The sequence below is a fragment of the Delphinus delphis genome, chromosome 21 (genome assembly GCF_949987515.2).
Source record: "Delphinus delphis chromosome 21, mDelDel1.2, whole genome shotgun sequence".
In the NCBI taxonomy this organism is placed as follows: domain Eukaryota; kingdom Metazoa; phylum Chordata; class Mammalia; order Artiodactyla; family Delphinidae; genus Delphinus; species Delphinus delphis.
This window is the reverse complement of record NC_082703.1, coordinates 9,269,954-9,285,675: the sequence shown is the minus strand read 5'-3', so window position 1 is coordinate 9,285,675 and position 15,722 is coordinate 9,269,954.

Here is a 15,722-nt window from a genome sequence, read left to right as displayed (position 1 = left end):
TGGTAATCAAACATTTATTACCCTATTTTATCACAGTAGAAAATAAATTATATAAAGTGACACAATAAACAAAAAAGGACCCTGCTTTGGGGGCATTGTTGAAGAGTTGGCCAACTATTTTAAACTCCTTTATTCCCCTACAGAAATGTAGAGTTTGGGCCTATCCTTTAGGATTTCTCTTCGTCTTTTTTTTTTTTTTTTTTTTTGTTGTTGTTGTTGTTGTTGTGATCACTGTCGCTTCACTGTTAGGTAATTTAGCATACACATTCTAAGAAAAGGCTAACTGTGGAAACATATGGTGTTTCCATGCAGATTAATCTATATGTGTGAGGGAAAGTTACAAAACTGAAAAGTACTTTTTCCTCTACCTTTTTCTTTGCACGGTTTGCAAGGGAGCAAGTGGTCGGCAACAAGGATGACAGTAGAAAATGAACTAATTAACTATACATATGGGAACCAGGAGAGATTGCAAAGAGAAGTTGGCAAAGCTCAAGCCAGCTGGGTAATTTGGTATTGTCATTAGTGATAATAAATGTTTGCTATTCATCAAAATGGTCTTCAATGGCATCAAGAAAAAGTTCATGATCTTCCCTAACAACCTAACGATGTTTAGTTTTCTTCTATTCTTAAGCATGTACATAGTAAAAGCTACTCTGGGTTTTAAAATTTACTATCAATGAACAAGTTCTCTATTTAATGTGTTAGAAAAAATACGATTTAGCTAGTCCTTGCCATAATATTGGTTCAGACTAGTATTCCCTTAAGTAGCTTCAAAGTTGATGGAATTTAAAAATTAAAAGTTGAAACTAGGCATAATCCTTTAATTACAGATTATTTAAAGCAGAATATTGAAATATTGACCTTGAGCCTGGGTAAGAAAAGCTTAATAATATTTTCCTTTATTAATTATAATTCTGAGTCTCTTTAGCCCTCTCTTGCTATTTCAAATGGACTTTAATATGTGAACATTTGACTCTAAAGAAATAATAATAAAGCAAGTATATTTCTTCTCATTAATAAATAAATTTTTTTCATTGTGTTGTGAGGGAGGACACACACAAATATAGATACCACACTCTCTTGATTCAATATAAATTTCAGCATAGACCTGATAGGAAATTATGCTCTGAATTAATTTTATAACATCTACTGGAAAGATAATTTTTTTGTAAACTATTTATAATTGGCTCAACACTTGACAACAATTTTGGTTGAAATAACCCTAGATAAAAGCATGGTAAAATTTTCAGTTCTCACAAGATTAGAAGAAAGAAACAAAAACAGCAATATCCTTGGACTAGTATTCTGACCTTAGGGCATTGTATCTGAGTATCATTTGTGAAATTAAGTTGAAACCTTTTTATCAAATATAAACAGCAAAGGAAAAATACGAAAGGCAATGGTGTCATCTATCTTTCTATCTACATATCTTATCTGTGTATATCTATCTTCAGATACACATATAAACACATTTTTTAAAAGAGTGCGACGAAATTAGAAAGATGTGGGTAACTATAGAAAATAATGTACCAGATGGCAGGAGCTACAGAGAAGACAAGTTCTGTCACGTTCAGTGGTGAGATTATACGTGTCAACAACCCCCCAAAACATATGCTTTTAAAAACGTAACACCATCTATAGGCTTTCAAATATATGAAATAAAATTTTACTGTAATTAAGATGAGGAATAGTCATTACCCATTTGGATTTGTTCCAGTTCTCACAAGGGCAAATTCCTAGACTGCCATTTTCTTTTCCCATTATAGATTCTGGAATTGGGGCAAGGTATTAGGATTTTAATGCCTTAACATATTCTATGAAATATACTAGTATACTTTACTATTCTGACCTTCTGGCACATCATATTTTGATTCGGGTGGCCATTCACTCTTTGCTCTCAAGCTCGAACGGAATGAATGGATTGACTATAGCTAGTCACAGTACAGAATACTGAAAAGGTCATTGTATCTCATCCACTGTGCTATTATTCATGGAATATACAGGACCTTAAATATTTGATACGGTAGTCTTGTGACAAAGAAATCCAAGAAAAAATGGAACAAAGAATCACTTCTCATGGCACAATTTCACCATAATTCAAGAATGATAAATAGGAGAAGCCCAGTACGGGGGAAAGAAAAATCATCTTCACTTCTTCTCATCTCTCTCTTTTTGGTAAAATATATCCATGAGCACATATTCTCAAAAGGAAAAGGAACTAGAGAGGCAATCTGAAAATGTTAAGGGGACTGCTTGAAACTAACAGAACTAAGGAATTGAGATTTCTGGTAGTATTTTCCAAGAGGTTTCAGGTCATGTTTGCTTATTTGCTGGAGAAGAGGTTAGACAGCTGCACCCTAATAGAAACATAAGGAAATTTACTCCATTTAACGTATTAGAATAGAAAGCCCCAAATGACATTTTTGCTAATAGAAACTTTAAAACATGTTCACTTTTCACCCATGAATGCCACCAAATAGCCAGGGGAGCCCCAAGTCCCTCATTCACAGGTAAAAGTAAGTTCCTAGGTGGTCCATTAACTACCATATTTTACAGAGCTATGTTTATGGCTGTTGATATTTTGTTAGTTTACATAATAAAATTAACCATGAAAAATAAAAGAAAACTGGGTCAAATTGAAGGGACATGAAAAAGCAATTGATCAAAGAAGAAATACAGAGCAACAATGAAAAATTTGGCAAAAAGCTGTCTCACTACTAATTCTCTAAAATGCAATTTAAACTACAATTTTATCCATTTTCAACTATCAATTATTCAAGCATAAAAGAAGAAGGAAAATACCTGGTGTTTGTGAGAGTGGGAAAATGGTATTCTAATTTTTGTTAGGAATATATATTAATAAATTTTATTCAGAATGTATTTTTGCTCAAATACATTTAAAATGTGCATAGCTGTAATCAACAATCCAATTCCTGCATTTCGTGCTAAGGAATAAATTAGATGTGTGCATTGACTTATCTTTAAGAATGTTAATCACAATGATATTAATAATAGTGAAAAACTGAAGACAACAGGAAATTAAATACATTGATGTAAAATTCTGTTTACATCACTTAACTTAAGGAAACTCATAAAGGCTTTAGAACATGTTCGTAATATGTTGTAAGTGGAAAAAAGTAAGTAGCAACGTAATATCTTGTGTCTTCAATTTTGTAACGTGTGTGTATATGCATGTGGAGCTCTATCAAAAATCTACTTTTAATTTTAATAGTGATTAAGTCTAAGTGATTACATGATGGCATAATGGGTGACTTTGTGTGCATAAGTGCATATGTAGGAAAAAGTCCGATAGAACAAACATCAAAATGTTAACAGTGGTTAATTCTGAGAGGTAAAATTATAATTATGAATGAGTTTTTTATGTATATGTGTGTGTGCCTACCTTTCTGAATTTTCTCAGTGCTTTATAACCATTACATATTGTACTTTTTAAAAACTGAAGAAAACACCACTTATTTTTTTTAAAAGAACAACAACCAGGATATGTTTGTTCAAATGGTGATAAGAAATCAGAAAGAGAGATCTGAATTACAGTGATTCTTCAGGGAAGCATAGGATGATTTCCTAAGCAAAAGGACCGCTCCTTTTCCTGAATTGTCATGTCTCCATCAGGACTAATTTCCCGGGGTTTGGGGTTGTAAGATGGGGAGATACAAATTTAAAAAAAAAAAAACTTTTTAAGAAGAGAGTAAATTCACTGGTTGTTGTAAAATTAAGGTTAATAAAAATGTTTATCCCTTTCAGGAATTCCCTGGCGGTCCAGTGGTTAGGACTCCAAGCTTTCACTGCAGGGGCCACGGGTTCAATCCCTGGTCAGGGAATTAAGATCCCACAAGCCGCGTGGCGAGGCCAAAAAAAAAAAAAATTTATCCCTTTCAAATTCTCTAAGGAGGAAGGACTAGGAAATATGAAATGGCCCGAATGTGAGGGTTTAGTGCTTAGCAAAGCACGTGATTCACGTCTGTCTTAAATCTCCCTTTCACAAAACAGCATAAACATCACACACAGCAGAACTTTTTCTCCAGAAGTAATCCTTCCATACCTTGCCAAGACTTTCTTGAAATTATCAGAAAATAAGCCCGCACCCCAGAAGTAGGGTTTAGGTTCTATCCATATCAGGAGAAAACTTAGCTACTCATTCCCCAGAGACCTTAGTTCATGGTGCCTTGAAAGAGATTTGAGTTTGGTTAGATAAATTCAATTTGTGGAGCTCTTACCAGTGCCAAATTTTCATTTATTACAAAATGGTGAACTTACCGGGGAAACAGTCTACCTCCCAGATTCCTCTTTGAATTATGAAAATAATAGTCCTTTGGGTTATGTGGCCCCATCTTGGTTTTGTTTTGTGGACTACGATTATGCACTCCAAATATCAAAAAGAACTCAGTCCCACTGATTCTGGTTTACAGAATAGGACTGCATTCCTTTGTGTTTTGTTCTCTGTATTTTTTCCTTCCATCATTTTTCTGAAACTAGCCCTCAAGGAGCTGCTCACCGTTAATCTCTCATCTGTATTTGAAATGATCTAGGGTGCTCCAGAACAAGGATATCTTGAGAGGCAGCAAGCAGGAGAGAGGAGAGGTTTCTTTAGATTTTCATGGGGTAGAGGTTTACACACCCCTAGATCAGAAGAAATATACAACCTATTTTCTGGCAATTCCCTGGCATCTGAGGGAGACTGACACAGTCCATGCAAAGACTTTCTGCTCCAGGGGGCAAAGAAACCACAGAATCATAAGACTTCAAAGAAATAATACGAACTTGAGGCTTTCTAGAATACTCAGTTTGGCCCAATATCTTCCCCATCCTTGTTGCGGGGAGAGGCAGATGCATACAGGAGTGAGATGACTGAATCTCTTGCCAGTCTAGCAGAATGGAAGCTTGGAGTCAAAAATGATTTGCTTTAATAAGAAAAAAACATGATATTCCCATATACACAGATTCACAGTTGCAAATTTATACCGGCTGGGAAATGTACAGAAGTCTGGGAAGTCTGGGAAAGTCTGGGAAATGTACACGACCCTCCTTAACAGAGTTTCTCAGTGGAAATCATTGTTTTTTCTGTTTTACTGCATACACTTTCTCGCACTCCACGACAAAATGCTCTTCCACACCTAATTCCTTTGTATTTGCTGTATTCTTTGGCTTTCTCCCATTCTCTGATGAACTCACTCTTAAGAGTCTTGTGAAATATGCATTTCTTTCACGACACTTTCCTCTGAGCAGAGTTATTTACTTCTGCTTCTAAGCAGAATTCTACTTGGTAGCTCCAGTTCATACAAACAAATGGCAATAGTCCTGCAGTATTTCCCCATTAAGATGTGAGTGTTTTCCAGTCGGGGCAGAGGCCATCTCCTAACCATCTTATTTCATGACTACCTGCTATGTGGCAGGTGCTATGCGGACTAAACATCCGGCCAATAAATATTCTTTATCCAGTTTACCATGTTAGAAAATCAATATGTAAGTAAGATACATCGAAAACATCATCTAGATGAATTCTCTCATTTTGTAGAGGAGAAACTGAGTCACAGGAAACGTCTCTTGCTTAAAGAAGTGTTCCTCATATTTTAGCTCTTAGCAGAATATCTAGAGCATAAATTGCTAAACACAAATGTTGGACGCACTCCTAGAGTTTCTGATGCAGTGGTTCTAAGTCCTGAGAATTTGCGTTTGTAACATATTCCCAGCTGAGCTGATGTTGCTGATTGGGTATCACATAACGTCACACTGGTAGTCATTCAATGGCACAGCAAGTCTAGGACCCCAGTCTCCTGATGACGCCACGCTGAGGCTGCTTTGTATAGTTATTCATAACAGTATTAGTTGCTCATGACAAAGACATAAACATATGTAAATAATAAAAAGACCATGGAAATTAGTTGCTTGTTTTTGGAATTGCATTTAAGAAATAAAAAAATCCAAGGAAAAATGAGGGTGGACAGATGACCTCACTCCTTTTAAAGATATCCTTTGGATAAGGGGAAGCTGACCAGTTTGCTTGATCTGGGGATTAGAGACAGACTTCTTCCACTTCTCTCTGCCATGTCCTACTGATATTAATTCAGCGTCTTTTTTTCTTAGATTTTTTCCAAAGCCTTGGCAAAGCCCCCAAGTTTCTGTCTCCTGACCTGCTGTCTCAGGGCTGGAGAGTGAGGCTTAGGTTTCGGAGAGCTTTTTGTCCACTTTCTTTCCAAGCGCAGAATTTAGGAAAGCTCTCTGTTTACTTACTTCTAGCTGGTTGTTCTGGGGAAAAAAACAGCCATCAGAAGGGAGCACGTTTCTAATGTTTAAAGACAACCAATACTAGTTTCATTTTCTGTGTACATCAGGGCTGAATGTTAACGTATGATTACTCCCTGCCAGGCCGTATAGCACAAGCTGGTATTTGATGGATCCAGGGAGTCAAAAAGCAATAATGTTTTAACACTTACATAAAACCACCTTTTGTTTAATAGGAATAAATAATGTTCCGATCATAATAATGCCAACTCTCTGCACACAGAGCTGTAGCATCTAATGAGATGGGACCTCCGGACGTGAGGCGGGTACAATAGTATGAAGAATGCAACGGAGCAGCAGGAAAAAATTGTTCTAATCCCATGTGCCGCTAAAGAAAATTGCTGAAGAAAACACCATATAATTAAACTAATTTTTTTCATGATTCTTAAAGAAACAGATTGATGGTTTCCTGAAATTAGGAACAGGTGATAACGGATTTTCAAAATAGAATTTCAATAGAGTCATTCAGAGTTTCTGAAAGTAAGACAAAACCAAACAGAAAAACTCAGAACAGAAAATTTTAAAAAGGAAAAAAAAAGTATATAAGCTCATGTCTCCATGTTGCTACATTTTCTCCATACTCTCAACATGTACATTTATCTCGCAAATCATGGAGTCAAATGTGATCATTGATACTTCTTGCTCTTCTTTACAGTTGCTTTCCTAGCACTGAGCACTATGTGTGGCAAATGGTATATTCTCAATAAATATTTGTCAAATTCATATTTGAACATTGGTTCTTTGCCTGAAATTATCCTCCTATGCAGCCTGGCTCTCCCCTTTCCATAGGCTCTCCATCCAGGCTTCTACCACTGCAGATACGCACCCCTCTGTCTGGGCTGTCCACAGACCCCCACTGGATTTCCCACCAGGACATATCCCATCAGAACGACCTTACACTCCCAACTTCTTATCATGCACTTTCCCTGCCCACAACTTCTTTTTTTTTTTTTTTTTTTGCCCACAACTTCTTGCCCCATGTTCTAGCAAGCCTCAGCTGCGTCACTAATAGCTATTCTCTTGTATTCTTTATGACCTTTCACGGATGTAAACCCTGAAGGATCTTTCAAGTAAGGAAAATCGAAAGCAAATCCAAAATAAACAACAAACAATAGGAGTTAAGATGTTATGTTCACCCAGAAGAGAATGAGAGAAAGCAAGGCTAGGATCAAACCGAGCCAAATGGTGTCACAAATGGCTGCCACCTACACCACCTACAATGTGACATGGACAACTTCCTAGAACCAAGTCGTAAGGCTCATTCAGTGAATTATACTCCGTTCAGCCACCTACGTTCCCCGCAAACATGGTATTTGTTTTTCTTTTGGATGGATTGTCTGAAACTGCAGGCTGCCCCTTTCTTTAGATATCTGGCTGCATACAGTCTTTAGTGAGCTTACAGAAGGTTCTTCCTAAGCAATGTCTTCACTAGCATTGGTGCTAAGAGTTTGTATTTCACCCCACCCTTGCAGCTGGATTGCTATAAAAAATTAGAAAACAGAGACAAGAATGGAATGACGTCAATTAAGATATAGTATTGGGAAGTAGTACACTTTAGGGCTTCATAGGTTACCATGTGAGCTGGGCAAACCGTTTATCTCCATTCGTAAGTGAGAAGACCAAAGCTCAAGCCAGTTAAAACTCTCTAGTCCTCAGAGATTTGGAGAAAGAGAAAATGAGATAATAATATAGGGGCATTTTCGTAGAATAAATGAGCAACAGGTGTGAAACGCACTGTGTGGAGAATACAGTCAATAAATATGTAATAGCTTTGTATGGTGACATCGTAACTAGACTTACCACAGCATCATTTTGAAATGCACAGAAATACCAAATCACTACGTTGTGTAACAGGAACTAACATAGTGTTGTAGGTCAAGTATACTTCAAAGACAAATAAACCAGCTCCTCGAAAAAGAGATCAGATATGTGGTTACCAGAAGTGGGGTTGCGGGGGGGGCGGGGGTAGGAATTGGATGAAGGCAGTCAAAAGGTACAAACTCCCAGTTATAAAATAAGTAAGTACTAGGGATGTAATGTACAACATCATAAATATAATAACGTAATTTACACTGCTGTATGTTACGTATAAAAGTTGATAAGAGAGTAAATACTAAAAGCTCTCATTACAGGAAAACATTTTTTTTCTTTTTCTTCTATTTTGTATCTATATGAGATAATGGATGTTCAATTATTATGATAATCATTTCATGATGTAAGTCAAATCATTATGTTTTATACCTTAAACTTATACAATGCTGTTGTGTCAATTATATCTCAATAAAACTGGAACAAATATAAGGGCACTTAAAAATGTTTAAACTGTATAATTATTGGCTAAAGTATATGATTTCCTCTCTTTCCATAAAATGTAGAGAAAGGGTCCAGTGTCAGCTTTCTAAATCACTGATCAATTCTTATATTTGACATAGGGTATCATCACAGCAAGCTGGCCACAGTTCACTGATGGTTTGATCTCTTTAGATTTAAAAAAGGCTTAAATCTCAACTGTTCCCCAAATTGCTAATTGGTCCAGCTAGTAACTGCAGGAATTATACTACTTCTACTGACATGAATGCAAATGATGATGACTATAAAGGTCACTTTTCTTCACGTTAACAGCTGGCCATCAGGAGTTTAGAACTACATGAAGTGGGGGTGGATGTATGTTCCAGGGGGGTTTTTCTTTCCCTTGTAGATTAAGTTTGGCCCAAGTGTTGTTTAAGCTTATTGAGAAGATGGTGCTTGAATCCGAGGATTGTGCAAATCAGTGCACGCACAAAAGAACGTCAGCCTCCTGTCCCCTGATAAGCTTCTTAGCCACTTGAGAAGACACTCAGACTGCTCTTTTCTGAAGCCCATTCCTCTTGCCATTTCTCACATACCTAACAGCTCTTTCCACAATAATTTTCCTCATCTCAAATTCACAGCCTGTTATTGTCTCCTTGTCTTAAACCGAAAATAAACACAGCCGCTTGCAAGGCTGTCTATACAATATGTTCTCCCACCGCAAGCCTCCCACAGAGCAGATGAATGTTTACGTGTGAGAGTTCACTTTTCCATGGGGTGGTATGAATAACATTATCTGAGGGTATCGCTACCCTTAAATTTCTTCAATTTGACCACTAATTTTTTTCCTTCTTGTTTATTTATTTGTATTACATTTATTGAGATATAAATTCATATGAAAAATGCACAGACATTAAATGTTCAGTTTGATGATTTTGACAACTGTATACACCATAAAGTATACACCCATGAAATGACTACACCAAACAAGCTATAAATAGCTCCATCATCCCAAAAAGACCCTTTGTGCCCCTTTTCAGTTAATTTGCCTATTTATCCTTCTCCTTTCCCTGCTCCCAGCCAAGAGGCAACCACTTTCTGATGTCACCACGAATTGTTTTCCATGTTCTTGATTATCATATAAACAGATTCATACAGTATGTCTTCTTTCATGTTTGGGTTTGATGGCTGAACAGAACATTTTCAGATTCATCCATTTTATGTATATAAGTAATGTTCCATTTTTTTTTTTGCTTCATATTTTATTCTATGTTTATACAGCAATTTGTCAATCCATTTCTTTATTGGTGGACATTGGGGTTGTTTATAGTTTGGAACTATTGTGAATAAAGTTTATATACAAGACATTTATATACAAAACACATGTGGTTTCTTTTGTATTTACCTAGGAGTTGAATCGCTGGATCATATGGTAGCTATTTGTTTATGAGAAACTGCTGAACGATTTCCAAGTGATTGAATAAATCTGCACACCCACTGGCAATGAAAGTTGAGATTTCCTGGTTTTTTTCACTGTTGGAGGAAGTAATTGAGAGGATGTGACTGCTAGTTGACCCGCATGAGCAGGACCCGGACTTGCTTATTCATTTTCTCAACAATGTCTTTGATGAGAAGAAATTTTTAATTTTGAAGAAGCCCAAATGATCATTGTTTTCTTTTGTGGTTCGTATTTTGTGACTTACCTACAGGATATTTTCCCAGCCTAAGGTCACAAAGGTATTCTCCCGCGTTTTCTTCTAGAAGGTTTGTTGTTCTAGCTTTGATATTTAGCTCTATGATCCATCAAAAAATTAATTATGCCTCAACAGTTGAAATAAGTTCCAAGTCATTTTTTCTATGCAAATATTCCATTGTTCTATCACTATTTGTCAAAAAAACTATCTTGTCTTCACCCAACGTACTTGGTACTTTGGTTGGAATCAATAATATTAGTGAGCTTATCTGGACTCCAGTGTTTGCCTTTGATTAATTTGTCTAATTTATGCTGATACAACTCTGGGTTTTTTTTAATGAATTTATTTATTTATTTATGGCTGCATTGGGTCTTCGTTGCTGCGTGCAGGCGTTCTTTTAGTTGCAGCGAGCAGGGGCTACTCTTCGTTGTGGTGCACAGACCTCTCATTAAGGTGGCTTCTCTTGTGGTGGAGCACAGGCTCTAGGTGAGCGGGCTTCAGTAGTTGTTGCACATGGGCTCAGTAGTTGTGGCTCACAGCTCCATTCCTCTTTTTAGAAATTGTGTTCTTTTTCAAAAAATTTCTAATATGGAATTTTGATTGGAATTGCGTTGAATCTAAAGATCATTTTGAGAAAAGTGAAACTTCGGACAATACTGTCTTCTATTATATGAAATCTTTTATTACTATCTTTTATTCTTATTTGTATCTTTTTATTTATGTAAGACCTATATTTTCTTGTAGCAGCGTTTTACCATTTTCAGTATGGAGGTCCTAAACATTTTTATTATATTTATTTCAAGGTGTTTAATGTTCTTTTATTATATTACAAACAGTGTTATTTTTAAGATTTCAATTTCAGTTCTGTGTTGCCAATATGAGAAATATAATTTTATTTAATATTGCCTTTGTATCCTGTTAACTTGTTAAGTTTCCATATTAGTGCCAGGAGATGTTTTTGTAATTATTCCATAATGATTTGCATGTATGCAACAATTGCATCTGAGAATAAAGACAATTTCACTTCTTCTCAATCTTAATGATATTTATTTCTTGTCTTACTGCACTGGCTAGGGCCTGCCCCACAAGGGTAAATAGAAGCAGTCAGAATAGATATCTTTGTCTTGTTCTCAGTCTTAAAGAAAAAGTGGTGATTGTCTCTCATTAATTATGATGTCAGCTGTAAGTTTCTTGTAGGTACATCTTATAAGGTTAAACAAATTTTCTTCTATTTTTAGTTGGCTGAGAGTTTTTATCGTGACTGGTAATTGAATTTGGCCAAATGCTTTTTCTCCATTACTTTTGAAGATCACAGTCTTCTTTATTCTTTTAGTGCAATGATTTCCATGGGTTGATTTTCAAATGTTAAAACAAGTAAGCGTTCCTGTGATATATCTCATTGATCCTGATGTGTTAGTTTTTCAATAATTACTGGACTTTGTTTTCTATTATTTAATGAGGGATATTTATTTGCAGATTTCTTTCATTCTAATGGTATTAGAGTTATTCTTGGTTTATTAAATAAGTCAGGAACTTTATCCTCATTCACTCTTTTATGTTTGTGTATATTAGTATTATTTCTCACTTACCTATTTTCTAGAATTCAATAAGTGAAGACATCTAGAGGGCTTTTTTGTTACAAATTTAATGTCTTTGATATAGTGTTAAGATTTTTACTTTGTTTTATTTTAGTTTTGGTTAGTTAAATTTTCCAAGGTATCTGTGCATTTTAAGTTTTCAAATTTATTGGCAAGAAGTTGTTTATAAATCCCCACACATCACGTATTTATACTTTGTGAGATAGACTCTCTTTCATTCCTGGTACTGATCTTTTATTTCTTTTTCATTGATCAATCTTGTTAGGCCAAATTTTACTTGGTTGTTTTCTCTATTGTTTGTATATTTTCTATTTCAATTATTTCCACTCATATTATTTTTGTTTTCTACTGTGGTTTTACTGTAATTTTTTTTTATTTCTAGGTTTTTTAAAGTTACATTTCAATGATTTTCTACTTTTCTTCTTTAATAATATATACTCTTAAAGGTAAAATTTTTCTTCTAGGAGCTGCCTTGGCTGCTATCTGCAAACTTTAATATGTTGTGCTTTCATTTTCATCCATTTCAAAATATTTTTTAGTTTTTGTTGGGGTTTTTTGATCTATGAATTATTCAAAACTGTTTTTGATCAATATTCATATATTTGGGAATTTTCCAAATAACTGATTCTTTGAAAAATATTGAGACCTCTGGATGGTCGAGCACAGCATGGTTAATATTCCACATGCAATACATGGCTATTCTGAAGTTAATGGGTGCGATCTTCTATGAATATCAAATAGATCTAATTGGTTGACAGTATTGTTCAAATTCTCTATATTTTTACTTTCTTTGTGTGTGTCTACTTGTTTTATCAATTATTCAAAAGAATAATGTTACAATCTCTAAGTACAACTGTGGATTCACCTATTTCTTTAGCTATGTCAGTTTTGCTGTATTGATTTTAAAGCTCTATTGTTTGATGCATCCACAAGTACAATCTCTATGTCATCTTGATGACTATTCTCCATTACCATTATAGAAAGCCCCTCTTTCTGCCTGGTAGTATTTTCTGTCTTATTTGTTAGGCTTAGAACTTGCATTGTACATATTTTTCCTCCCTATGACTTCAAGCTGTGTCTTTGTATTTATAGTGTGGTTACTGTAAATAGCATATAATTGGTTTTTGCTTTTTTAAATTCAGTCTGTCAACCTCAGACTTTTAATAGGAGTGACTGGTAGCTTAAGATTTAATTTAGTTTTTCACACAGTTCAATTTGTCTACCATTGTGATATGCGCTTTATAGTTATCTCACCTGTTCTTTGTTTCTCTGTGACACCTTTCCTTTTATCTTTTTTGATGAAATAAAATTTTTATACTAATCACCCCTTCAATGGTATCAACTCCTTAGCCATTTATACTTTCGTTGCCCTATATGTTACTTCGACTTATCTGCAAACAACATTCTATGTTGTTATTATTTTTGCTTTAAATGGTTAATGGCTCTTTAAATAAATTTAAGAACATAGATACAAGTATTTATCTATGCATGTATGTCATTATCAATGTATCAAATATCTACCTATGTATCTATCAATGTATGTCTATATGTAGTCTGTATGTATCTATCTATGAATAGAATATGAAATGTGTTCTATTTTTAGCATATATGCTAGATCTCTTCTTTACTTCCCAAAGATTCAGACTTCCATCTGTTATTACTTCCCTTGGGTCTGGATATCTTCTGCTAGCATTTCCTGTAGTACAGGTCTACTGGAGACAAATCTGTCAGCTACTGACTTTCTGAATATGTTTTCATTTAGCTTTGTTTCTGAAAGCTATTTTTATTACATATAGAATTTGGGGTTAGAAAAATTCTCCAGTATTTTACAGATGTCATTTATTATTTTTTTTCTGTCCTCTGTTACTTCTGAAAAGGAGTCAGCAATTATTCATAGCTTTGCTCACTGTATGTATTTGTATTTGTCTTACTGCCTTTTTAAAAATTTCCTTTTATCTTTGGTTTTCTGCAGTTTGACTATGATGTGACCAAGTGTTTTTTTCTTTGTATTTGTCCTGCTTCATTTACTTATCTTACTTTGTGGATTGATGCTTTTTGACAATTTTGGAAAATTCTCAGCCATTATCTCTTCAAATATTGCTAGTGCGCCATCTTCTCATTTGGTATATTTGATATATTTGATGTATTAGACCATCTGATATTGTCCCACTGATTTCTGATGCTCTCTTCTGATTGTCTTATTCTTTCTTCTTTTTATCTGTTACTTTAGCTAATTTTTACTGTCCTTTCTTTAAGTTCATTCATTCTTTCTTCTGCTGTGTTGAGTGTGTTTAAGCACATTGAGGGAATTTTTAATTTATGACATATTTTTATATCACTTTTATTTTGCCAGCTTTATTGAGATATTGGTTTGGCCCAAAAGTTCATGCAGGTTTTTCCATAACATCTTATGGAAAAACCCAAATGAACTTTTTGACCAACCCAATATAATTGACATTTAATTGTGTAAGTTTAAGGTGTACAACATGATGATTTGATACATGTATACATTGTGAAATGATTACCACAATAAGGTTAGTTAACCTTACATCACCTCACATGTTATAGTGCCCCCCCCACGGGTGATGAGAATGTTTAGGGTCTACTCTCTTAGCAACTTTCAAGTATAAAATACAAGTATATAATACAATATTGTTAACTACAGTTACCATGCTTTATATTAGAGCCCCAGGACTTAATTATCTTAAAACTGAAGGTTGTGTCTTTGACCAACATCTTCCCATTTTCCCCACCTCCCAGCCCCTGACAACCACCATTCTACTCTGTTTCCATGAGTTTGGCTTTGTTACATTCCATGTGTAAGTGAGATCATACAGTATGTGTCTTTCTCTGTTTGACTTACTTCACTTAGCATAGTGCCCTCAAGGTCCAACCATGTTGTCACCAACGGTGAGAGTTCATTCTTTCTCATGGCTGAATAATATTCCATTATAGACACATATACCACATTTTCTTTATGTTTTCAATTTGTTAATATTCCATTATAGACACATATACCACATTTTCTTTATGCTTTATGTTTGATGGACATTTAAGTTGTTTCTGTGTCTTGGCTATTGTGAATAATGTAGTAATAAATATATATATAATTAAATATCTCTTTGAGATCCTTGTTTCATTTTCTTTGGTATATATCCAAAAGTGGATCACATAGTATTTTTAAAAAAATTTTTGAGAAACCTCCATACTGTTTTCCATAGTGGCTGCACCAATCTACATTGTCACTAGTAGTGCCCAAGGGTTCCCTTTTCTTCACATCCTAACCAACATTTCTTTTTTTGAAAATAGCCATTCTAACAGTTGTGAGATGATATCTCATTGTGGTTTTGATTTGCATTTCTCTGATGATTGATTGCATCTCAACTTTCTAATGGGGTTCAAAAACTTATGGTTTTTGTACCTTGTCTAGCTTATAGTACACTCTCTTATGATTTTTTTTTTATCCTATAGAGAAGCAGGAGTTTGATGTGTAGTTCTTATTTAAGCCATTTCTTTTCCTCTCATCACCTGATTTTAGTTAAATTTGGATGAATAAGCACATCTGTCTTATAAGGATATTTTACAAAGCTGTGAATATATTTTATGACCCTGAAGGTATACACATTACTTAATAAACACAGTAAAGTAGTCAAGATGATATATAAACATGTAAATTAAAACCAAAACAATTGCTGTATATCTTCAAAATTTAAGAGAGGAGGTTTCACATGTGTGTGGACTACATGGCCATTTTAGTGCCACAGGCTAAGTTTTAAATACCAGTAGGCAGAATTCTGTGAGTCAATGCCAACATTAAGTTTGGATGGCATGATCGTGT